The sequence below is a fragment of the Ranitomeya variabilis genome, chromosome 6 (genome assembly GCF_051348905.1).
Source record: "Ranitomeya variabilis isolate aRanVar5 chromosome 6, aRanVar5.hap1, whole genome shotgun sequence".
Taxonomy (NCBI): domain Eukaryota; kingdom Metazoa; phylum Chordata; class Amphibia; order Anura; family Dendrobatidae; genus Ranitomeya; species Ranitomeya variabilis.
Window position 1 is genome coordinate 97,537,578 of NC_135237.1, and position 25,052 is coordinate 97,562,629.

At 40.8% G+C, this 25,052-nt stretch overlaps 1 protein-coding gene across 3 annotated transcripts in view; it reads left to right on the forward strand.

Annotated features, from left to right (window-relative positions):
• Positions 1-25,052, forward strand: part of CREB5 (cAMP responsive element binding protein 5) — a 607,187-nt gene that overhangs the window by 367,697 nt on the left and 214,438 nt on the right. The gene's annotated exons all lie outside the window — the stretch shown is intronic.

The following is a 25,052-nucleotide window of genomic DNA, read 5'->3' on the forward strand; positions in this document are numbered from 1 at the left end:
CAGGAGAATTCAATTCCAATCGAATAAATTTGCAATTCTGTAATTATAAAGATGCTTATAATGATATTACTCCATTATTGTATTTTTCAAGAAAATATTATCAGCTTCCTAATACACTTGCTTATATAGGAATAAATAAGTAAAAAATAAAGAAATATTTCATGAGTACTAGCCACCTTCTCCCATCACACACAAATCATGTCTGCAATGTGGTTTACACAGTGACTATTTTACGACACAATCTTTTCTGCGAGGAAGTTTATTAGACCTAATTACCCATGTTAACAAATGTAACCTATACTTTACTTTTCAAATACTGAATCTGACTGAAGTCGCACACGAGGTTACACATACATCTTTCTGGTTTTAGCGACTTGACTAGCAATAAAAGCTAAAAGTGTCTCTTCGCTTGTACTTTATTGAGTTAAAGTGCTAAATCCTCAAGAAAAGAGCTTTCTCAGAATGAAATATTGGCTTAATAAATTACATTTAATAACCACAATGAAGGCGCCAAGTTTTGTCTTTGTTGTATAATTCAGCGACACGTCAATGTTGACTTATATTTCTGATAAATGAAAGAAGGTCAGCAGGCGGGCTAAGATAAAATCCAGTATCCTGACAGTGCTAACACCTGTATTATTTAGAAGGGGGCCAGACAGAAGCAGACCGTCTCTGATTATTAACGGTTTGTCTGCCGATAATAAAACACGTGGCAGAACGTAGGGCAATTTGTTAGTAACGAACATGAGATCTTTCTTTTACCTTACTCTAAAGTTCCACTAACGGCCCTCTTCTTCATCTTATTATATACTTTTGTTAGGTTAAATTTTTTGTTTCTGTAACGTTTTATGATTGCAATTAAAAAAAGGAGGGTGTTGATCAAACTGTTCAAGGTTCCACAAGTAATGAGACTTCTGTATTGAGGGGGTTGCCCTTTAGCAGCTGTTGTCCCTTGTGGGAAGCAGGGTCTTTTTCCAGGTTCATGAGCTATAGAATCAGAACAGTCTTTACATTTTCAGTAAAAACATGCTTTTATTATTATGCCAGATATAGAGCCAATGTAGCTTAAGTAATCATGGAGAGTGATTCCATATGAAAAGAAACTATTCCCTGGACATCTACCTTGGAATATGTGTTCAATCAGGAGTATATATTTTGCTGCCAAGACATAAACCCAAATGGTAACTGGCCCTAAGGCTAGGACAAGTCCAACGTCTTTTAAAAAGGAGTCTAGTCAGTCATTAGTTGACTGTCAGTGCATTCGGAGATAATCCGTTCTTCTTCTAGCTTGAGGCAAGGGTCCACTAGCTATATAATGTACAATGGGGTCTGTTAGGTCACTGCTATTGTGCTGTCAACTACCAAATGTATGCTATTGCATAGCGTATATTTAGTATACTTTCCCACATACCGTAATTTGGATTTAGATGTCTATCCACTTTTCTGCTACTGTAATACGCAGTGGATATTCCATATACAAATTCAGAAGGAAAACCTGTAGCTAATGTTCAGCTGTAATGCCGCAAATTATCTATATATGTAATCTAGAAAAAAAAGAGAAATCCCAGGGTCACAGTATAGTTATCTATTAGGGCGTTTATCCTCCTAGAGGACCAGGAAGAGAAAGAAGGCAACTTTGATAGGTGATCAATTTAAGATCAGAAAAGGTCTGTCAGCTGGGACTCCCACATAAGTAAAGAACCATGGTGCCATAGTTCCTTGTGTAAATGGAGTGGTACCATGTGTGACAGCCAATCTAGGCACTTTTACCAGACAGCTCAGGCGGCAACATTAATCCCATTGAACTCCCGTACTCATAAGCATTGGGGTTCCAATGGTTTCGGAGTGGTACCATGTGCGACAGCCAATCTATGCACTTCTATGGGACTAACAGCTCAGATGGCCAGCATCAGTTCCATGGAACTCCTGTACTTATGATCATTGGGGTCCCAATAGTCAGGACTTTCCATTCCGATCATACATTTTACCTATCCTGTGGATATGTCTCACCTATCCTGTGGATAGATGATAAAGTATTTAGTATAAAAAGCCATTTAAGTACCTGGTGTGTCAGAAATTGATGTGCCAGGTAAGGATTAATTGGACTGGGGTGGGGACTTTGTGTCTTTGTGACTTTGTGACTCCCTGATTAAGGATTAAGTCCAAAACGCACGTCGGGGTGCGCTGTACCTGGAGGATCGGACCCTAAAAGGATAAGGTATATACCTCATTTATTTTTGCTCATTGAACCTGGCGCTCATTATGTGTGTTCTGGGTGTAAATTTTATCACTTACATAGTTCACATATATTAGTATGTTTCTTGGCGCAAATATTGCTATTTACAGTGTTTATTTTTGCCCATAACAGGCTTCACATATATTGATTTTTGCACTAGTGCACTTTATTTGCACTTTTTGCACATATATTTTCCCATTTTTTATTATATTACTATATGCACTTTCTTTGCATTTGTACAGTTATATGAAAAAGTTTGGGCACCCCTATTAATCTTAAGCTTAATGTTTTATAAAAATTGTTATTTTTGCAACAGCTATTTCAGTGTCATATATCTAATAACTGTTGGACACAGTAATGTTTCTGCCTTGAAATGAGGTTTATTGTACTAACAGAAAATGTGCAATCTGCGTTCAAACAAAATTTGACAGGTGCATAAGTATGGGCACCTCACCAGAAAAGTGACATTAATATTTAGTAGATCCTCCTTTTGCAAAAATAACAGCCTCCAGTCGCTTCCTGTAGCTTTTAATGAGTTCCTGGATCCTGGATGAAGGTATTTTTGACCATTCCTCTTTACAAAACAATTCCAGTTCAGTTAAGTTTGATGGTCGCCGAGCATGGACAGCCCTCTTCAATTGATCCCACAGATGTTCAATGATATTCAGGTCTGGGGACTGGGATGGCCATTCCAGAACAGTGTAATTGTTCCTCTGCATGAATGCCTGAGTAGATTTGGAGAGATGTTTTGGATCATTGTCTTGCTGAAAGATCCATCCCCTGTGTAACTTCAACTTTGTCACTGATTCATGAACATTATTGTCAAGAATCTGCTGATACAGAGAGGAATCCATTCGTACCTCAACTTTAACAAGATTTCCGGTGCCGGCATTGGCCACACAGCCCCAAAGCATGATGGAACCTCCACCAAATTTTACTGTGGGTAGCAAGTGTTTTTCTTGGAATGCTGTGTTTTTTTGCTGCCATGCAATAATGCCTTTTTGTATAACCAAACAACTCAATCTTGGTTTCATCAGTCCACAGGACCTTCTTCCAAAAAGAAATTGGCTTCTCCAAATGTGCTTTTGCATACCTCAGCCGACTCTGTTTGTGGCGTGCTTGCAGAAACGGCTTCTTTCGCATAACTCTCCCATACAGCTTCTCCTTGTGCAAAGTGCGTTGTATAGTTGACCGATGCACAGTGACACCATCTGCAGCAAGTTAATGCTGCAGCTCTCTGGAGGTGGTCTGAGGATTGTCCTTGACTGATCTCACCATTCTTCTCTGCCTTTCTGATGTTTTTCTTGGCCTGCCACTTCTGGCCTTAACAAGAACTGTACCTGTGTTCTTCCATTTCCTTACTATGTTCCTCACAGTGGAAATTGACAGGTTAAATCTCTTAGACAGCTTTTTGTATCCTTCCCCTGAACAACTATGTTGAATAATCTTTGTTTTCAGATCATTTGACAGTTGTTTTGAGGAGCCCATGATGCCACTCTTCAGAGGAGATTCATACGGGAGAACAACTTGCAAGTGGCCACTTTAAGTAGCTTTTCTCATGATTGCATACACCTGGCTATGAAGTTCAAAGCTCAATGAGGTTACAAAACCAAAAAAAAGTGCTTTAGTAAGTCAGTAAAAAGTAGGTAGGAGTATTTAAAACAAGAAAATGATAAGGGTGCCCATACTTATGCACCTGTCAAATTTTGTTTGAATGCAGTTTGCACATTTTCTGTTAGTACAATAAACCTCATTTCAAGGCAGAAACATTATTGTGTCCAACAGTTATTAGATATATGAAACTGAAATAGCTGTTGCGAAAAAAACAATTTTTATAAAACATTAAGCTTAAGATTAATAGGGGTGCCCAAACTTTTTCATATAACTGTATATATATATATTTTCTATATGGTGTGTTGCACTTTATACTGTTTGATGCACTTTTGTGTGCCCCGTGGTTCGAGCAAATGAACTTCAGGTATTTCTCCTGTGTATATACCTGGCCTTTTTTTGTGTCCGTTTTATTGATGCTAGTGTATTTTCACATATATATTTTGATATATATATATCTTTTTAATATATAGTCTATATTTACCTCCAGTACAGGCACACTTTTGTATGTGCCATTTTTGCCCATTATACTTCTAATAAAGGCATTTTTATATTCTATTACGGTTTTATCTTGTCTCCTTTTATATTTATTTTTATTTTTATTATTATTATGTTTATTTTATTTTGGCTAATATGTATGAATATTTCTTTACCTTCCATATGTAAGGCGCATATTTGTTGACTTCCATACATAGGGTTCTCTGTTGTTCTAGTGTACCGAATGGTCTGCCATTCACCCTTTATGTAGCGGTTTCTTTATTATTTTGCCCTAATTGTAGGAAGTGGGTATTTCCCCACTTTTATGCTATTCGGCATTTTTATCTGTTAATATTTGGGCTGTTACTTTGTTCGTTTAATATATGGCATTGAAGAATCAGTGTGTCATATGCTGTATAGAGGCATGTCTGCCTTATTAGTGCGCAATAAATTTTTAAATAACTACATTACAGAAAACAGGTGAGAGATCACAGAGTAAAAGCTTCACTTAGTCCATAATCTTCTGATTTCTGTTCTGGACCTATGATGACGTTATGCTGTTAATTAGGCTTAAAGTCTTAAGAATTACATGTTGGAAGTTAATTATTAGAATTAAATACAAATCACTTGACAATGAAAATTTGACTCCTCCACAGTATTTAAGTCATCTAGATACAATAGAGAGCAGCGCCAGAAATAATTATTTCTGCTCACCCCCACGTTATTATCTCTCCTAACCTAAATCAGCTCGTATGACAATGGCATTTGCTACGTGTACTCACAAAAGGGGCATCACCTGGCAATGAAACTCATTTCTATATAGTGGAGTAGACTTTAGCGGGTTCTTACAATTTTCTAATTCAATTAAATGTGCCCTCTAGGAAGACAAACACATATATATTTTATATGTCAGACCAGAAGAAATGATCTCCAGCCATTCATTCTCTGTTTTTTATGGCCTTGTCACTGTGTTGGAGCCTTAGACCATAAACAGACCTCACTTAATCACATCAATAAAATAGCAGAAAATGGAGATTTATCATTATCCTCAAGACAGCTGAAAAGTGCGATGACACATACTGTATGGTTAAATGCTCCTCTTGCCAGGCTTTGTAACCTATGTCCCTAAATGTAATGATCATATTAATCTGCTGAGTCTGCTGCCATTGCCCGTGTTACATTTGTGCTACTGCTCCAGGTTATTCCTTGATTACTATTATTGTTATTTTGGAGTATAAATGGTCATATCAACTTTTTAATTTTATTGTTTTATCTTTTTTTTTGTTTCTGTTATGTTTTGTCTAATAACCATATTCAAGTGGTTATATCAGACACAGACATGTAGAGTAGCTACCTCCAATAGTCGGCACTAAAGGGCCTGCTTTCTTTCACTAGGTGGAGAGCTAATTTATATACCTTTTTCCCACAAAATATTTTTGGCCTAAAAATATCCCCATTGCAGCTAACGGTTTCATCAAGGAAACAGTACCAAACAATATATCTATTTTTTCTATATCCCTAGTTTTATTTTCTGTTTATACTTTGCTACCATATTTTTCAGTTTTACCCATTTGGACAAATGAACCCCCTTGATATCACCCTCCAGGAACTAGAGCTGAGAGCTACATAGTTTCTCCATATTACTTGTAGGACAATCTATCTAAATTGATGCAATTTATTGCTGCATTTTTCTAACCACTTCATCTATTTATTGCTGTCATTTTAAAGTTGGTTATCTGTGGTGAGACAATGCTAGGGTTGGCGGAATGCACCGAGTATATATATATATATATATATATATATATATATATATATATATATATATGTATTATTAGGTGCGTTCACAACCCGGGGTCCACCGTGCAGCAGAGGAACCTACTGCTGGCAAATGGCGGCGCTATATGGTGGTATAAGCGAACTCTGTTAACTCCACAGAGTCGCTAGGAACAAGATGCTGTGCCCTGTTAACCTCACAGAGGTACACAGCTACTAACCAGAACAAACTGTGGTCATGTAGTCAGAGAAAACAGACAAACAACTCCTCACCGGAGGTGCCGGTATTCTAGCAGCTTATTTCAGCCAAGGCCCTGAATACACTCATACAAACTCCTCACCGGAGGTGCCGATATTCTAGAGGCTTATTTCAGCCAAACCCTAACCGCATCCAGATATGACCACACTGGCGCTGAGCTCATAGACATTGGTTTGATACTAGCGCATGGCCGTGCGGCCATGCAAACCTTTTATAGCTGCAGCAACTTCAGGACCTTCCTAGAGGACCAATGGGAGCTGCTGCAGTATCTGAGCATGTGACCCCCAACCTCCAATGAGAGGTCTTACCCTGGGCCTGCTCAGAAGGGGAAAAGCAGGACTTAGTCCCAGAGACGTCTGCTCGCCACTGACCAGTACTGGCTACAAAGGCAGAGCCTGGAAGGACAGTAGTAATCAGTCGCCCAGTATCAGCCTGAGCCAGACACTGGGAACGACGTCTCCGCTGAGCAGGCTCCGCTTTGGCTGGAGAAGAACGGGAGACCGCAGCAGAGGTGGTTCGAGATTCCCTCTGTGCAGAAGTGGGAACTCGACACCTAACAGACAAACCCTTGACGCCAGCCATACTTATAAGATAGCTGACAATGCAACTTGATTTCATCCAAATGGGCAGAAAGGGATCAGTCACTGGAAGACACGTCTGGTGCCATCTTATCATCAAGTGGAACAAAAGGGTCTTCTTGTAAAACTGGACACTAGTCAAGTTGTTGGTTCTTGTTTGGGGTAACTTTCTTAACCCCTAAAAGCCTACTATAATTTTACCAATTTCATTTTGTCTTCTCTTCTTCCAAGAGCTATAGCTTTTTTTTATTTTTCTGTTTACATAATCATACGTATGTGGAGTTTGTTTTTTTCACATTCGGCTTGAAGTTTTGCAGTACACCATTTACTTAACCATTTCATTTAATGTAATGGAAAAACGTGTTGTAAAGTAAAGTAACCACACAAAAATCTCTTTTTACAGCATTTACTGGGGGGTTAAAAATGACCTGGCAACATAATTCTCCTGGTTTTTATGATTATCGTGATAAAAGACTTATACATAATTTTTTAACGTTTAAATGGCTTAAAAAAAAATTGAACTTTGTAAGGAAAAAAGAATTTTGTTGTTTATGTCACCATTTCCTGATACACAAAACATTTCTTTATTTTTCCATCAATGGAACTGTGAGAGGGCTTGTTTTTGCATGACAAAATTGTGTTTACTGGTACATTTTTGTGTTCTAAACAGCATTTTATGGCATATTTGGGGAGGTGTGGCAATCAAAAAATAGCAATTGGGGTTTCATTTTTTCTTTTATGGTATTTACATATTTTTTGGACTGTAAGACACACTTTTTTCCCAATTTTTTTTTTTGCCAAAATGGGGGGTGCATCTTCTAGCCGGAATGTACCTACCAGGAGTGTGGCAGCAGCAGGAGTCGGGCGATTCTGCTGGCCCTGGGCTAAGAATATGGGGTGTTCGGTGGTCTGAGACTGCAGGGCAATGGCCATAACAGACTGGTGAGGCAGTATTTGGCAGTAATCGGTGGTGCAAGGGCTCTGACGACATTTTGTGAAAGCCCAAAGCCCCTGCACTTCCATTGCTGCAATGCGGTGGCCTTCAGGAAAATGGCTGCCAGAAGCCGCAAATGTGCAGATTGAGATCTCGGGAGACAAAATCTCCTTGCCAAGATCTCAATCTGCGTGTGCGCCACCTGCGATGGACATTTTCCCGGAGGCAACCGCATTGCAGAAATAGATGTATGGGGCCTCCGGGCTTTCAAGATGTCAGCGAGCACCGCTGAACCTGCCGCACCAGTCTGGGATGCGAGTCAGATCATCGCCAGACCACTGAACACCCCCTGTGACCCCACTCCACCAGCGCTGCTGATACATCCCCCCAGTAAGCTGAATTCAGACTGTAAGACGGACCTCCATTTGATGCATTCATTTTTTTCCCTATTTTCCTTCTGAAAATTTGGGGTGCGTCTTATGGTCCGATGCATCTTATAATCTGAAAAATACGGTACCTTATAAATTAAATCGTTTTTTATTTTGATCTGACTTTTATGCATTTGCTGCTAGCGAATATGTTGATTTTTTAAATTTCTTTATTTTTTGGATTGGGAAATGGGGGTGAACCTATGCTTGTTAGATCACTTGCACCATATACTGCAATTCTGCAATATTGTAATATGCAGTCATGGTCGAAAATGTTGACAAAAAACTGATAAAAACAGCAAATTGGACATAATTCCACACTAAACCTCATTTATGGGTCAGACAAAATTGGTGGCACCTTTCTAAAAATGTGGGTAAACATCTTTGTTTCAAGTATGTGTGGGCAATATGGAAATCACACCTGAAACCAGATAAAGGGGAGAAGTTGACTCAATCTTTGCATTGTGTGTCTGTGTGTGCCACACTAAGCATAGATAACAAAAAGAAGAAAGAAAGAGAACTGTGTGAGGACTTGAGAGCCAAAATTGTTGAAAAATATCAACATTCTCAAGGTTACAAGTCCATCTTCAGAAAATGTGATGTTCCTTTGTCCATGATGCGTAACATAATCAAGAAGTTTACAACTTATGGCACTGTAGCTAATCTCCCTGGATGTGGATGGCAAAGAATAATTGAATAATTGAAGAAAGGTTGCAATGCAGGATAGTCCGGATGGTGGATAACCAGCCCCAATCAAGTTCCAAAGATATTCAATCTGTCCTGCAGGCCCAGGGTGTATCAGTGTCAGCACTAACTATTCATCAACATTTGAATGATATGAAACGCTGTGGCAGGAGACCCAAGAGTGCCCCACTGCTGACACAAAGAAACTATATGAGAATAAGAGTTGTATACAGTGGCTTGCAAAAGTATTGACCCCCTTGATACTTTTCGTGTTTTGCTACCTCACAACCTGGAATTGCACAACTGTGAACATTTGTTTTTTTTTTATTGTGAAGCAAAGAACAAATGGGACAAAATAACTGAAAACTTCATTGTGCATAACTATTCACCCCTCTAAAGTCAGTACTTTGTAAAGCCTCATTTTGCAGCAATTACAGTCACTTTGGATAAATCTCTATGAGCTTTCCACATCTTGCCACTGGGATTTCTGCCCATTCCTCAATTCAAAACTGCTCCAGCTCTTTCAAGTTAGAAGGTTTCCTCTGGTGAACAGCAATCTTCAAGTCTGACTACAGATTCTCAATTGGATTAAGGTCTGGGCTTTGACTAGGACACTTCAAAAGATTTACACATTTCCCCTTAAATCACTAAAGTGTTGTTTTAGCAGTTTGCTTTGGGTCATTGTCTTGATGAAGGTGAACCTGTGTCCCAGTCTCAAATCACTAACAAACTGACACAGGTTTTGCTAAAAAATATCTCTGTACTTCTCACCATCCATCTTTGCCTCAACTCGGACCTTTTCCCTCTCTCTGCTGCTGAAAAACATCCCCACAGTATGATGCTGTCACCACCATGTTTCACTGTGGGAATGGTGTTTTTGGAATGGTGGTCTGTGTTGATTTGGCACCAGGTACAGTATAGTGTTTACCATGGTGGCCAAAAAGTTTAATTTTGGTCTCATCTGATCACAATACCTTCCAAAATACATTTGCAGAGTCTCCCACATATCATTTAGCAAATTAAAAATATGCATTACAATTTTTGTGTGTAAGTAGTGGCTTTTTCTGCCCGTTCTCTATAAAGGCCACCTCTGTTAAGTGTATGGCTTATTGTGCTCGTATGAAAAGATGCTTCAGTCTATGCTTGGGAACTCTGTAGCTCCATCAGGGTTACCTTTGGTCTGTGCTGCCTCTCTGATTAATGCCCTTCTTGCCCTGGCTGAGAGTTTTGGTGGGCAACCCTCTCTTGGCAGGTTTGTTGTGGTACCATCTTCTTTCCATTTGATTACCGTATATACTCGAGTATAAGCCAAGATTTTCAGCCCAAATTTTGGGGCTGAAAGTGCCCCTCTCGGCTTATACTCGAGTCACGGTCTGTGGCAGGGTCGGCGGGTGAGGGGGAGAGAGCGCTGAGGCATACTTACCTAGTCCCGGCGATCCTGACGCTCCCCCTGCCCATCACACTGTCTTCGGGTGCCGCAGCTCTTCCCCTGTACAGCGGTCACGTGGGACCACTCATTAGAGAAATTAATATTCATTTCTCTAATCAGCGGTGCCGGTGACCGCTGATAGAGGAAAAGGCTGCGGCACCCGGAGACCAGCTGTCTGGGGGAAGGAGCGGGACGCAGGGAGCAGGTAAGTATCGCATATTTACCTGTCCACGATCCACACGCCGGGCGCCGCTCTGTCTTCCCGGCGTCTCTCCGCTCTGACTGTTCAGGTCAGAGGGCGCGATGACGCATATAGTGTGCGCGGCGCCCTCTGCCTGATCAGTCAATGCGGAGAGACGCCGGGACCGGACGCTGGGGAGCTGCAAGCAAGAGAGGTGAGTATGTGTTTTTTTTGTTTTTTTTTTTTGCAGCAGCAGCAGCGTTATATATGGCACAGATTTATGTGGAGCATCTATGGGGCCAAACTGAACGGTGCAGAGCATTCCATATGGGGCAGGTTTATAATGAGCATCTATGGGGCCAAACTGAACGGTGCAGAGCATATAGGGCACAGCTATATAAGGAGCATCTATGGGGCCAAACTGAACGGTGCAGAGCATATAGGGCACAGCTTTATAATGAGCACCTATGGGGCCAAACTGAACGGTGCAGAGCATATATGGCACAGCTTTATATGGAGCATCTATAGGGCCATAATGAACGGTGCAGAGCATTGTATATGGGGCACAGCTTTATAAGGAGCATCTATGGGGCCATACTGAACGGTGCAGAGTATTATATATGACACAGCTTTATATGGAGCATCTATGGGGCCATAATGAATGGTGCAGAGCATTATATATGGCACAGCTTTATAAGGAGCATCTATGGGGCCAAACTGAACGGTGTAGAGCATATAGGGCACAGCTATATAAGGAGCATCTATGGGGCCAAACTGAACGGTGCAGAGCATATAGGGCACAGCTTTATAAGGAGCATCTATGGGGCCAAACTCTATGGGGCCAAACTGAACAGTGCAGAGCATATAGGGAACAGATTTATAATGAGCATCTATGGGGCCAAACTGAACGGTGCAGAGCATATATGGCACAGCTTTATATGGAGCATCTATAGGGCCATAATGAACGGTGCAGAGCATTGTATATGGGGCACAGCTTTATATGGAGCATCTATGGGGCCATAATGAACGGTGCAGAGCATTCTATATGGCACAGCTATATATGGATAATATATGGGGCAATAATCAATGGTATGGAGCATTATATATGGCACAGCTTTATATGGAGCATCTATGGGGCAATAATGAATGGTATGGAGCATCTATTTTTATTTTTGAAATTCACCGGTAGCTGCTGCATTTTCCACCCTAGGCTTATACTCGAGTCAATAAGTTTTCCCAGTTTTTTGTGGCAAAATTAGGGGGGTCGGCTTATACTCGGGTCGGCTTATACTCGAGTATATACGGTATAATGGATTTGATGGTGCTCCGGGGATCATCAGAGATTGGGATTAGAGTTAAGCGACTTTTACTTTTTTCGGATCGAGTCGGGTTTCGCGAACCCCGACTTTGTCAAAAGTCGGGTCGGGTGAAATCGGCCGATTATTGCGAAAAGTCAGGGGCCGACTGAAACATGAAACCCAATGCAAGTCAATGGGGAATCAAAGTCGGCAGTGAGTGGAGGACAGGAAAACACCTACAGTGCCCATTTTAATGCCAAAAACATCAATTCTTATTGCTGAAGCTTGTCGATCTTAATTTACTTTATAATAATAGTTAGGCATTGAAAACTGGGGGTCATTTGGCTAAAGTTGTGGGGGGGTGGGGCTGGCTCAAGATTTTCATGGGCCCAGGAAACACGGAATACGTCACGTCGGTGGAGCAGGGAGAGATAAGTATTTCAACTTTGCAAGTGCTGTGATCCTGAGAAAACAGGGGGGGCCCACTCGTTGGCATTGGCACTGGCACAGGGCCCCTCATAGTACGGTGGTGTGTTTGACGGCGGGTGACGCCTCCCACTGGCAGAGGCACTTTTGCGTACTATGAGGGGCCCTGTGCCAGTGACGTCGCCAACGAGTATGCCCCCCACCTGATGAAGGAACCTGCACTTTCATCTGCACCTTCCTCTTTGTCCCCGTGTAAGGTGGTATAGTATGCGGGAAGGGGAACCTGACTTTCAGCATGGTCAGATTCTGGCTGTGTAGAGTGCAAGGGGAATGTAGTGGTCTGGGTCAGTGTACCAGCAGACTCATCTAGCAGTGGCTGGGCAATGGGCAGGATGAGGAGGAAACACAGATATAGGCCCAAATAATAAAGTTGGCTAAATGCAGTTCAAATGTGGTAACAGGACTAAACAGGCGGCATTGCTTTGTTCAGTGGAGGACAACTGTAATGAGTGGCAGACACAGTTAGTAGGCCCAAATAATAAAGTAGGCTAAGTGCAGTTCAAAATTGGTAACAGGACTAAACAGGCGGCATTGCTTTGTTCAGCGGAGGACAACTGTAATGAGTGGCAGACACATTTAGTAGGCCCAAATAAGAAAGTAGCCTAAATGCAGTTCAAAATTGGTAACAGGACTAAACAGGCGGCATTGCTTTGTTCAGCGGAGGACAACTGTAATGAGTGGCAGACACAGTTAGTAGGCCCAAATAATAAAGTGGGCTAAATGTCTGCCAAAAAATTGTTCATAAATAAACAGGTGGCATAGCTAGGTACAGGGGTGAGCTCCTCTGCTGAGTAGCAGACAGTGGTAGTAGGCGCAAAGTATTAACTGGTCTAAATGGAGGCCAGGGCCCCTGTATATTTTAACTATCATCTATCATTTAAACAAATTTGTATTGTCAGTGCCATTGAAGGATTTAACAGCCCAGACTACACAGTGGTGGAGCAGGGAGAGGTAAGTATTGCAAGTGGTAGAGCACTGTTAGAGCTGGGGGAAACACTCTTTCGTGGGTGGCGGTACTGGCACAGGGCCCCTCATATTACGATGGTGTGTCTGACGTTGGTTGTGCACCACCACCGTCAGAGACACTTCATTGTACTATGAGGGACCCTGTGCCAGTGCCGTCACCCAAGAGTGGGCACACCCACCTGTCCAGGCAAATGGCACTCGCACGGGTGCTTGCGCCAGGTGGTGACCACGGCCCGGTGGGGGGAGTCAGCCCATTTAGGGAGGTATAAAAATGGCCTATGGTGGACATTCAGCAGCTGCAAATGGAGGAATTGGAGCAGTCAGTAAGAGGAGGCCAAAAGCAAGACATTTTTCAGGCAAGTTACGTGTCAGCAGGGGAAGGTGGGGTCAAATAATTTGAAATCCATGATTGGTTCATTTTAATGAAGGTTAGATCATCAACATTTCGGGTAGCCAGACGTGTCCTTTTTTCGGTCAGTATTGAACCAGCAGCACTGAAGACTCTTTCTGATAGCACACTAGCAGCATGGCAAGCGAGCTCCTGTAATGCATATTCTGCCAATTCAGGCCAGGTGTCTATTTTAGATGCCCAGTAATCAAAGGGGAATGACCTGTGAGGGAGAACATCGATAAGGGAGGAAAAGTAGTTCGTAACCATACTGGAGAAATGCTGTCTCTTGTCACTTTGAATCGATGCAGCAGTACCTGTCGTGTCAGCAGTCATTGCGAAATCACTCCACAACCTGGTCATAAAACCCCTCTGTCCAACGCCACTTCGGATTTGTGCACCTCTAACACCTCTGCCATGTTGCCCCCTACGGCTCGTGTGAGAACCATCACTGCCGCTGTGTGATGGGAGTGCCTGAACCAAACAGTCTACAAGAGTTGCTTGTTTGGTAGCCAATATTTGCTCAAGGTTCTCATGTGGCATGATATTTTGTAATTTTCCTTTATATCGTGTATCCAGGAGGCAGGCCAACCAGTAATCGTCATCGGTCATCATTTTCATAATGCGGGGGTCCCTTTTTAGGATAAGCAAGGCATACTCAGCCATGTTGGCCAATGTTCCAGGTGTCAATTCACTGCTTGTGCTGGGTTGAGGAGCACTTTCTTGCAAATCAACATCACTTGTGTCCCACAAAAACCCAGTACCTGACCTTGTAATGCCACCAGTTTCTATTGCCCTCTGAGAAGCATCCTCCTCCCATAAATATTCATCCCCATCATCCTCCTCCTCTTCGTCCGCCACCTCGTCCAGGACGGTTCCCTGAGCAGACAATGGCTGACTGTCATCAAGGCTTCCCTCCTCCTCGGCTGCAAATGCATGCTCCTTAATGTGCATCAAACTTTGCATCAGCAGACGCATTAGTGGGATGCTCATGCTTATGATGGCGTCGTCTGCACTTATCAGCCGTGTGCATTCCTCAAAACACTGAAGGACTTGACAGAGGGCACCATAGTCTCATCAGGGTCAGATTCTGGCTCAGTACACTGCGAGGGCAATGTTGTGATCTGAGTCAATGGAACAGCATAATAATCTAGCTGTGGCTGTGCATCAGTGCACTCCATGTCCGATTCATCTTGTAATGGGCAGTTAACAATTTCCCTTTCCAACGCAGGCACGGTATGTGTAAAGAGCTCCATGGAGTAATCTGTAGTGTCGCCTGACGCATCCTTCACTTTTGCTTTGGGTGAAGGACACAAGGAAACGACTTGTTCCTGACCGGGAGCATGCACTGATGACTCGCTGCTTTTATATTTGGAACTTTCTGAAGAGGAGGCGAAAGAGCTAGAGGCTGAGTCAGCAAGGAAAGCCAAAACTTTTTCCTGCTGCTCTGGCTTTAAAAGCTGTTTTCCTACTCCCAGATAAGGGAGCCTTCGAGGCCTTGTGTAGCCTGACGATGACGCTGGCTCAACACCTCCAGCCTTAGGTGCTATTGTGCTTTTGCCACTACCACCAGATGCACCACCACCACCATCAGTACCAGCTGGCAATGACCGCACATGGGCTCTTCCACCAGACTTCCTCATTTTTAGGAAAATCTAACCAAAATAACAACCGTTATATGGTACTGTAAAACAAGGTAGAACGTGTATATAAACTTGTTGAGAATTTGAATCTCCTTTTTTTGTTGGGGAGACTGAACCAAAACTCAGGCCCAGTGTATAAAACAACACAATGTAAGTGGCAGAAAGTGGCTGGCTGATATACGACAAACTAACAGGACTGTAGTATATCCTCTTTGTGATAATTTGAATCTCCCTTTTTTGGGGGGGAGACTGAACCAAAACTCAGGCCCAGTGTATAAAACAACACAATGTAAGTGGCAGAAAGTGGCTGGCTGATATACGGCAAACTAACAGGACTGTAGTATATCCTCTTTGTGAGAATTTGAATCTCCCTTTTTTGGGGGGGAGACTGAACCAAAACTCAGGCCCAGTGTATAAAACAACACAATGTACTGTAAGTGGCAGAAAGTGGCTGGAAGGTATATGAAAAAATACAAGGACTGTAGTACAATTTCAATCTCCCTACAATGATCTCAGGACAAGTATGGCAGCAATAAAAAGGACTGCTGCACACAAAAGTGCACTGTGGACAAATAAACAAGATAACTGTGCAGAAAGGAGCAACAGGATTTTTGCTTTAAAAAAAGCAGTTGGTTTGCACAGCAGTGTGCAAACAGCAATGCAGCTATCAGGGAGCCTTATAAGGCAGCCTAATAAGCTACAGAGCTGATGCACAAAATTATAGCCTCCACTGTCCCTGCAAAAAAAAGGTGGTGTTGGACAGTGGAAATCGCTACAGCACAAGCAGTTTGGGGGTTAATCTTCTCTCCCTAACTATATCCCTTCTTCTGATGAAGCTGCAGCAACCTCTCCCTATGCTAAGATCGGCAGAAGTAAGATGGCGGTTGGTGTGCACTCCCCTTTATAGCCCCTGTGACGCCGCAGAAAGCAAGCCAATCACTGTCATGCCCTTCTCTAAGATGGTGGGGACCGAGACCTATGTCATCACGCTACCCACACTCTGCGTCCTCCTTCATTGGCTGAAAAATGGCGCTGAATGCATCATATGAGACGCGACTTTGGCGCGGAGATCGCCGACCGCATGGCCGATCCCACACTAGGATCGGGTCGGGTTTCATGAAACCAGACTTTGCCGAAAGTTGGTGATTTTTGAATTTGTCCGAACCGTTTCGCTCAACCCTAATTGGGATATATTTATGTAACCCCACCCTGTCTTGTACTTCTCAACAACTTTGTCCCTGACTTGTTTGGATATCTCCATGGTCTTTATAGTGTTGTTCGGTTTGTGGTGACTCTTACTTAATGGTGATTCAGCCTTTGTGGCCTTTCAGAAAATGTGTGTATATACTGACAGACCATGGGCACTTAGATTGCATACAAGTGGACTTCCTTTCACTAAGCTAATCACTAATGTGACTTATGAAGGTAATTACTTGCACAAGAAATGTTTAAGAACTTCATAGCAAAAAGGGTGAATACATATACACATATAGGAAAGATATATATCTTTGTATATATATATATATATATATATATATATATATATATATATGTATATATATATATATCTCAATTCTAAATATTTTTCTCCATATACACATGACATTTTTCTTTATTTGATCCCATAAGTTTAATGTATGCCAATATTTTTCTCACTACACCAACTTGGACTATTTAGTGCTGATGTATCACACACATATCGGATTACAAACATATTTAAATACAAATTGTAAAAATATGTAAAAAAGACAAGGGGGTGAATACTTTTGCAAACCAGTGGAGATTCGCCACACATATCACCATACTACACGTGGCTTCCTCAGAGGTCATCTTGAAACATTAGGTGATGGAGTCATGGAGTCAACAACAGAAATGAATCCTAATTAACCCTAGTTAACCCTAGTTAATCCTAATGTGTATCAACAGTGAATGCAACAAAACATATCACTGTAGTAATAATACTAGTAATGTTATAATAAGAACATGATGTATGAAAATAAACTAAATAATACATTAAACAAATAGCAGAAAACTAAATAAAATAGATTGCTGTAATGGTGTCAGTGTGTAATAATTGAAAAAGAGGAAAATTTATAAACTGATGAATGTTACTTCAAGATGAGTTTTTAGGCGAGAGGCCGCTTTATATGGCAGAAGTCACACATAATGTATAAAAAAAATCGGTCCATTTTTCACGGCCGAGATTCGCAGAAATGTTCCCGAACAGTGATCCATATGTCATCCGTGTGCAATGTGAGGATGCGATTTTTTTTACTTATTAAAGTATCCGTGTGACATCCGTATGTCATCCGTATGGCAAGATTTTCTCTCCGGCTTGCAAAATGGACATATAATGGATCCATTGCCTCAAATATACGTGAAAACATATATACAGTCTATATATATACATATGTCAGTGAGACACATATATATATATATCTTTACTGTATATTTCATACAGAGCTAGATAGCAGAATAGCTGATAATTCATTTGTCGGGTTCTGTAAAATCATTACAGAACCCGACAGGATATGAGACATGGTTTACATACAGTAAACCATTGCATATCTGTTAGACTTTTATATGTTCCTTGCTAAAAATGTTAGTAGCGTTTGTGTGTAAAGTTTTGGAGCTGTAGGTGTTAAATTAAAGGATTAATTTATGGAAAAAACTGGCGTGAGAGGGAAAGCCAGTGACTGAAGGCAGATAATAGCCTAGAGAGTAACCATGGTTATTACCCCCCCCCCCCCCGGCTAAAAACATCTGCCCCCAGCCACCCCAGAAAAGGCACATCTGTAAGATGCGCCCATTCCAGAACTTAGCCTCTCTCTTCCCATTGCCCTGTAGTGGTGGCATATGGGGTTCTAAGGGTTTAATGTCTCCTTGCTATTGTAAGGTGACATTAAGCCTGGTTAATAATAGAGAGGTGTCAACAAGACACCTATCCATTAATAATCCAATAGTATGAATGGGTTAAAAAAATACACACACATTAAGAATAAAGTCTTTTAATGAAATACCGTAATTAAACACACAGGTTTACCTTCTTTATTACACTCCAAGTTAAGCCCTCATTCTTCTGTAAAAAATCCAAAATAAAAAAGCAACAATATACCATACCTGTCCGCTGTACAGTCAAGTCTCACGCTGCAATCCATCTCAAGGGGTTAAATAGTTTACAACCACTGTGTAATGAATGAAAAGCTGCCTGCCTGACCGGACATGAACTCATTAGGCTGCTTTCACACATCAGTTTTTTAGTTTTTAGTCATCAGCGAATTTTGAAAAAATAGACTTGTATTGGTGACGGATTGTGATGGATGGCCTCACGTTTCATCCATTGTTCGCCGGATCTGTCAAAAATTGTTTATCCATCGGCCGGAGAAAATGGACATAGTAACGTCCGTCCTTCGTTTGCTAGAATGGAAGTCTATGGCGCCGGATCCGTCAAATGATGGAATCCGGCGGCGGAATCCGTTTTTTAACTCAGCATGCTCCGATTTTTTTAGGATCCAATTAGCTGGATCAGCTAGTCGGATCCGGCGAAAAAACGGATCCGTCACATCAGTTTTTAACAATCTGCGACGGATCTGTTTTTTTCAAAATTCGACGGATTGTGACTGATGGCAAAAAACTGATGTGTGAAAGCAGCCTAAGCGTGGGAAAATTTCTGAACATTTTCCCACGCTGTCAAGTTCACCTCAGGTCAGGCTGTGGGTGAATCTGCGCATGCTCAGTGATGTCAGCAGTAGTCACTGAGGCTGCGCAGCGGCCCCTCCTGACCTGAGGTGAACTTGACAGCGTGGGAAAATGTTCAGAAACTTTCCCACGCTAATGAGTTCATGTCTGGTCGGCTACTCTGCTATCTAGCTCTATATGAAATATATATATATATATATATATATATATATATATATATATATATATATATATATATGTGTGTGTGTGTGTGTGTCAATGACATACATATATATATATACTGTGTATATATATATATATATATATATATATATATATATATATATTTACACCTATACTATGTGTAGACATTTATTTTATCTATTCTATTCTAACCTGTCAGTGTGATTTTACATTACACCGCACTGAATTGCCGGCTTTTCTAATGGACACCAGTGCGTATTTCTCACAAGTCACACTGATGGTCCGTGTGGTATGTGAGTTTTTCTCGCACCGATAGACTTTCATTGGCGAGTCACGTATAATAGGGCAGAGAATAAAAACGATGATGGGAGCTGCCCCATAAATTAACATTGGTCCGAGTGCTATGCAATTTATTATAGCATAGCACTCATCCGTATTATATGGTAGTGTGACTCCGGCCTATAAAGTAGGAAGGCATTATATTTAATAAGGCCTTCTGAATAATCACAATATCCTGAATAATGTTTGTATTGCAAAAACAGAACATTTACAACTGCAATTCCAAAAAGTTGGGATGCTGTATAAAATGTAAAGAAAACCAGAATGTAATGATTTGGAAATCTCTTATAGACATACTTTATTCACAAGAGCACATTTCAGAAGGTGAAAGACATTTTCCCATTTCATATTAAAAATTTAACTAATTGAGAAACTGATGGCAGTAGCACATTTCAAAAAGTTGGTATAGGGCCATATCTACCATAGAATAGCATGCCTTCTTTTTCCAACAGCCTGTAAATGTTTGGGAAGTGAAGAGACAAATTGATGGAGTTTTGGGACAGAAGCGTTGTCCAATTCTTGTCTAATGTAGCATTCCAACTTCTCATCCTTTTCTTCTTTTCCAGATTTTTCGTTTAATAATGCGTCAAATGTTTTCTATTGGTGTTAGGTCTGGACTGCAGGTGGCCACCTCATCACCCAAACTCTTTTTCTGTGAAGTCATGGTTTTGTGTTGGATGTACTTTGTGGTTTGGTATGTTATTGCTGAAATATGCAAGGCCTTTCCTGAAAAACATTTTCTCTGGATGGAGCATACGTTGTTCTAAAACCTAGTAGTGCCTGTGGAGACATGGGGGTCAGCGGGTGCTCAAGTCTACTAGCCTGAAATCGCATGGATCAGGGCTCATCTCACCGAATGCCCGCTCTGCTTTTACCATGGGCACAATACTACTCAGACAACACAGGGTGAGGGTAAACAGTGTGGCAATACTTTATTGAACCACAAAACAGGCAACTAACACATAGAAGAGTCCCAGCAAAATACCCAAGATGGTGCAAAATAACAGAGTCTCACCCTTCAGCTGACTCGCCAGGATTAGAGCCACTTCCAGGTCTGACTACTCCCACCTGTGGCATAAACAGAGAGGAAGTAATGGCAAATTTAGGAAGTTTACAGTCCATTGATGTATAAGGCCAGGTGATCAGAAGGTCACAACCTAGCTTCTCCAAACATCTCCATTGAGCCAGGTGACCAGCGGGTCCCAATCCTGGCTTTCCCAAACATATCTATGGGGCTCAGGTGACTGATGGGTCAAAATCTGTCTGCCCCAAACATATCCATGGATTCAGGTGACCCGTGGCTCCAAATTCTGACTACCCCTAATGTATCCATGGGTTCAATGATGGTCAATGGAGTAGATCTGTATTCTTTCAGACGGGGCCGGGTTCCCCTAAGCTGGCGTCCTGTAGAATGTTAAATCTGTGTCTCCCTCGTGATACAGCCATGATGTCTTGGCTTCTGTCTTGTAGAGTGTTCCTGGCTGTGGTTTTGTAAAGAATCTCTGGTTCTTTGGATCTCTGGATATCTTGAATGTCTGGATGTATCTTGTTACAGAGGCATATCCCCTTTATATAATTTGCAACTGTTCTTCAAGCCATTAGTTACAGGTCAAGGGGAAGGGGTGATGAGTTTAAGGTGCATTGCTTGATTATTCAGCTTTTCCTTCAATGTTTGCAAGTTAACAAACTGCATGGCCTGGTATAATGTGTAATCAAAAAATCAGCAAATATCATTGCTCAGTGACCTTACATCTCTGTTTTGCAAAGATAACAGTATAATAAACTGTAGGAGCTGAAATAAGAGGTAAATAACAACCATTCATCAATTTACAAATATCAATTTAACCTATAAGAATAGTCAACAGGTCAGACTCTTGACAAATCAAAGAAATAAACACATACATTCAAAAGTCAACATATAGATAACAGTCTATTCCTCCTGGCTTCCTGAAAATAGACGTCTGGTTAATTAAGATAAAAATGCTGTGTTGTCACAGTGCCTTTCAAGATGTATAAGCTGCCAATGTCATAGGCACTAGTGCAACCCCATATCATCAGAAATGTATGGTTTTGAACTGGGCGCTGATAACAAACTAGATGGTCCCTTTCCTCTTGAGTCCACAGGACACAGCATCTGTGGTTTCCATGAAAAATTTCAAAATTTGATTCTGCTGACCTTAAAACAGATTGCCTTAGTCTATTTTAAATTAGTTTTTGCCAAGAGAAGATGGAAGTGTTTTTGAATCATGTTGATATATGGCTTCTTCGTTGCATGATAGAGCTTTAACTTTCATTAGTTGATTTTATGGCAAACTGTGTTCACAGACAATTATTTCTGGAAGTATTACATATATACACTCACTGGCCACTTTATTAGGTACACCTGTCCAACTTCTTGTTAACACTTAATTTCTAATCAGCCAATCACATGGCGGCAACTCAGTGCATTTAGGCATGTAGACATGGTCAAGACAATCTCCTGCAGTTCAAACCGAGCATCAGTATGGGGAAGAAAGGTGATTTGAGTGCCTTTGAACGTGGCATGGTTGTTGGTGCCAGAAGGGCTGGTCTGAGTATTTCAGAAACTGCTGATCTACTGGGATTTTCACGCACAACCATCTCTAGGGTTTACAGAGAATGGTCCGAAAAAGAAAAAAAATCCAGTGAGCGGCAGTTCTGTGGGCGGAAATGCCTTGTTGATGCCAGAGGTCAGAGGAGAATGGGCAGACTGGTTCGAGCTGATAGAAAGGCAACAGTGACTCAAATCGCCACCCGTTACAACCAAGGTAGGCCTAAGAGCATCTCTGAACGCACAGTGCGTCGAACTTTGAGGCAGATGGGCTACAGCAGCAGAAGACCACACCGGGTACCACTCCTTTCAGCTAAGAACAGGAAACTGAGGCTACAATTTGCACAAGATCATCGAAATTGGACAGTAGAAGATTGGAAAAACGTTGCTTGGTCTGATGAGTCTCGATTTCTGCTGCGACATTCGGATGGTAGGGTCAGAATTTGGCGTAAACAACATGAAAGCATGGATCCATCCTGCCTTGTATGGAGCATCTTTGGGATGTGCAGCCGACAAATCTGCGGCAACTGTGTGATGCCATCATGTCAATATGGACCAAAATCTCTGAGGAATGCTTCCAGCACCTTGTTGAATCTATGCCACGAAGAATTGAGGCAGTTCTGAAGGCAAAAGGGGTCCAACCTGTTACTAGCATGGTGTACCTAATAAAGTGGCCAGTGAGTGTATACTATCAGCCTTGTCCTTTGTGCACTTGGGTTTCTCTGAAATCTCTGAATCTTTTGATGACATTTTGTGCAGTAGATGGTGAGATATTCAATGTCTTTGCAATTTTACATTGAGAAACATTTTTCTGAAATTGTTCCACATTTTTTAGACGTAGTTGTTCACACATTGGTAAATCTGACTACCTTTGCTTCTTAGAGACTCTGCCTCTCTATCATGCTCTTTGTATACAGTCATGTGACTTAATAAAAAATTGACCCATCAGCTGTTTTTCATTAGAGCCACTTACTTTTATAGCCTTTTGTTAAGCTTATCCCAACTTTTTTTTAGATGTTTTGCTGCCGTCAATTTTTCATTGAGTTAATATTTTCAAAAGAAATGGAAAAATATCTAAGTTTCAACTTCTGATCTGTGTTCTATGTTCTGTTGTGAATAAAATATAAGTATCAGATTTCAACATAATTGCTTTTGTTTTCTACACTTTTTACACAGTGTCCCATTTTTGGGGGATAATAGTTGTACATTTACCATTTTATGCTTTTTTTTCAGTGTTGTTTTTTTGGCTTTATTTTTCTAATTATTGATAAATGTTGTGGCTTTGTTCTGATTACGTAAAATAAAATTGCTTCAATATGGTACTCAGTGGTTTGGATATTCTAATAAATTATCATCATCTAGATATTACCATAAACTACTTTACCTTACAATTTCTTGTTGTAAATTCCTAATTCAGCACTTGTTTTAATTGCACAGTGATATCCACTGATAATATTGTTGGCACTTCATAAACTTTGACAAACACTTCAAATTTGAACCATGGGCATAAAGGATTGAACGGAGAAGAGATCCATAATTAAACATTTTTATTTTTATTAAATCACAAATGTTAAAAAAATCAACAATAAAAATAATGAAAAGCAGAGATTCCAAATGGGAAACCCTGATAGGTGGCAAAAAGTAAGCAATGATAGGATGATGTAAATAAGGTGTCAGTGCAGTTTCTGCAGGAAGTGGTCACCTCAGCATCCCTTTACCCTGGAATAAGCTGGCGGAGAAACGTGCGTCGGGGTGAGAGGACGCTGAGGTGACCACTGCCAGCAATAACTGCACTGACACTTTATTTAAGGTAAAATGGCACAGAGCACCTTATTACTTATCTGTATTACTATTTGCTATTTATTTGTATGGCCTCTGGATAACAAATTGAGATACATACAAACTGAGGGGAAGTGCTCTGGCTTAAATATACTCTAGTTACCTGCACATTGCAGCACAATATATCGTCCAATTGAATCTTTGCACAACATCTAACATCCTTTTTTTTACCATATCATCTCATTTTATTTATTTATTATATACTGGCTTGTGTCTTATTCCCGCAACCTGTTGTACCACAAGGATATAGGAATATATGACATCATAGTACTATTTCAATATTTTGAAATTATCTCTATCCTATCCTTGCTTATTTTTGCCACCTATCAGCGTCCCCCATTTGGCAACTCTGCTTATCTTTTATTGTTGATTTTTTTATATTTGTGATTTAATAAAAGTAAAAAAATGTAATTATGGAGCTCTTCTCCATTCGATCCTTTACACCCATGCTTCGAATTTATAGTGTTTGTCACTTGTTTGGTAGTGCAGGTACGATGTTATGGGAGTTTGGTAGCTTTATATGAACTAATATAATAATTATAACTACCCATTTAAAAAACCCTGAAAAATAAATGTATTTATTATAATATTGTTTTACATTTTTGAAAGATTTGTACAATGTTGTAGATAATTGCTTTCCAGCTTTGTGTTAACAAAGTCAAATCACAATGAAAATTCAAATTGTAATAAAAAAGGGTCTGCATTGCTACAGTTTTATGAACTCTTCTTGCTGTCAGGGAATGGAGCTTCATGACTTGGTCAATAGAGCTTCTAGATGTAAACAGGCAATTTTTCCATTTATCAATGATCTTGAAAAAAACAAAGAATTGAAGCAAAAAGTTAACTTTTTCAACACACAACGAAAGTGCATTAATTACATATAGCTCAAAGAACTTTCCTAGGCTGGGGCTACATGGCTACCTTGGTCATGTTACCAGTCGTATGGATATATATCACGCTATGCCGCTGCTATGATGCAGCAGGTGATTGGGGTCACATTGTAACCCACAAAAACAGTTGCAAAAAATTGGAAACAGTTTGATTTTTGCGCC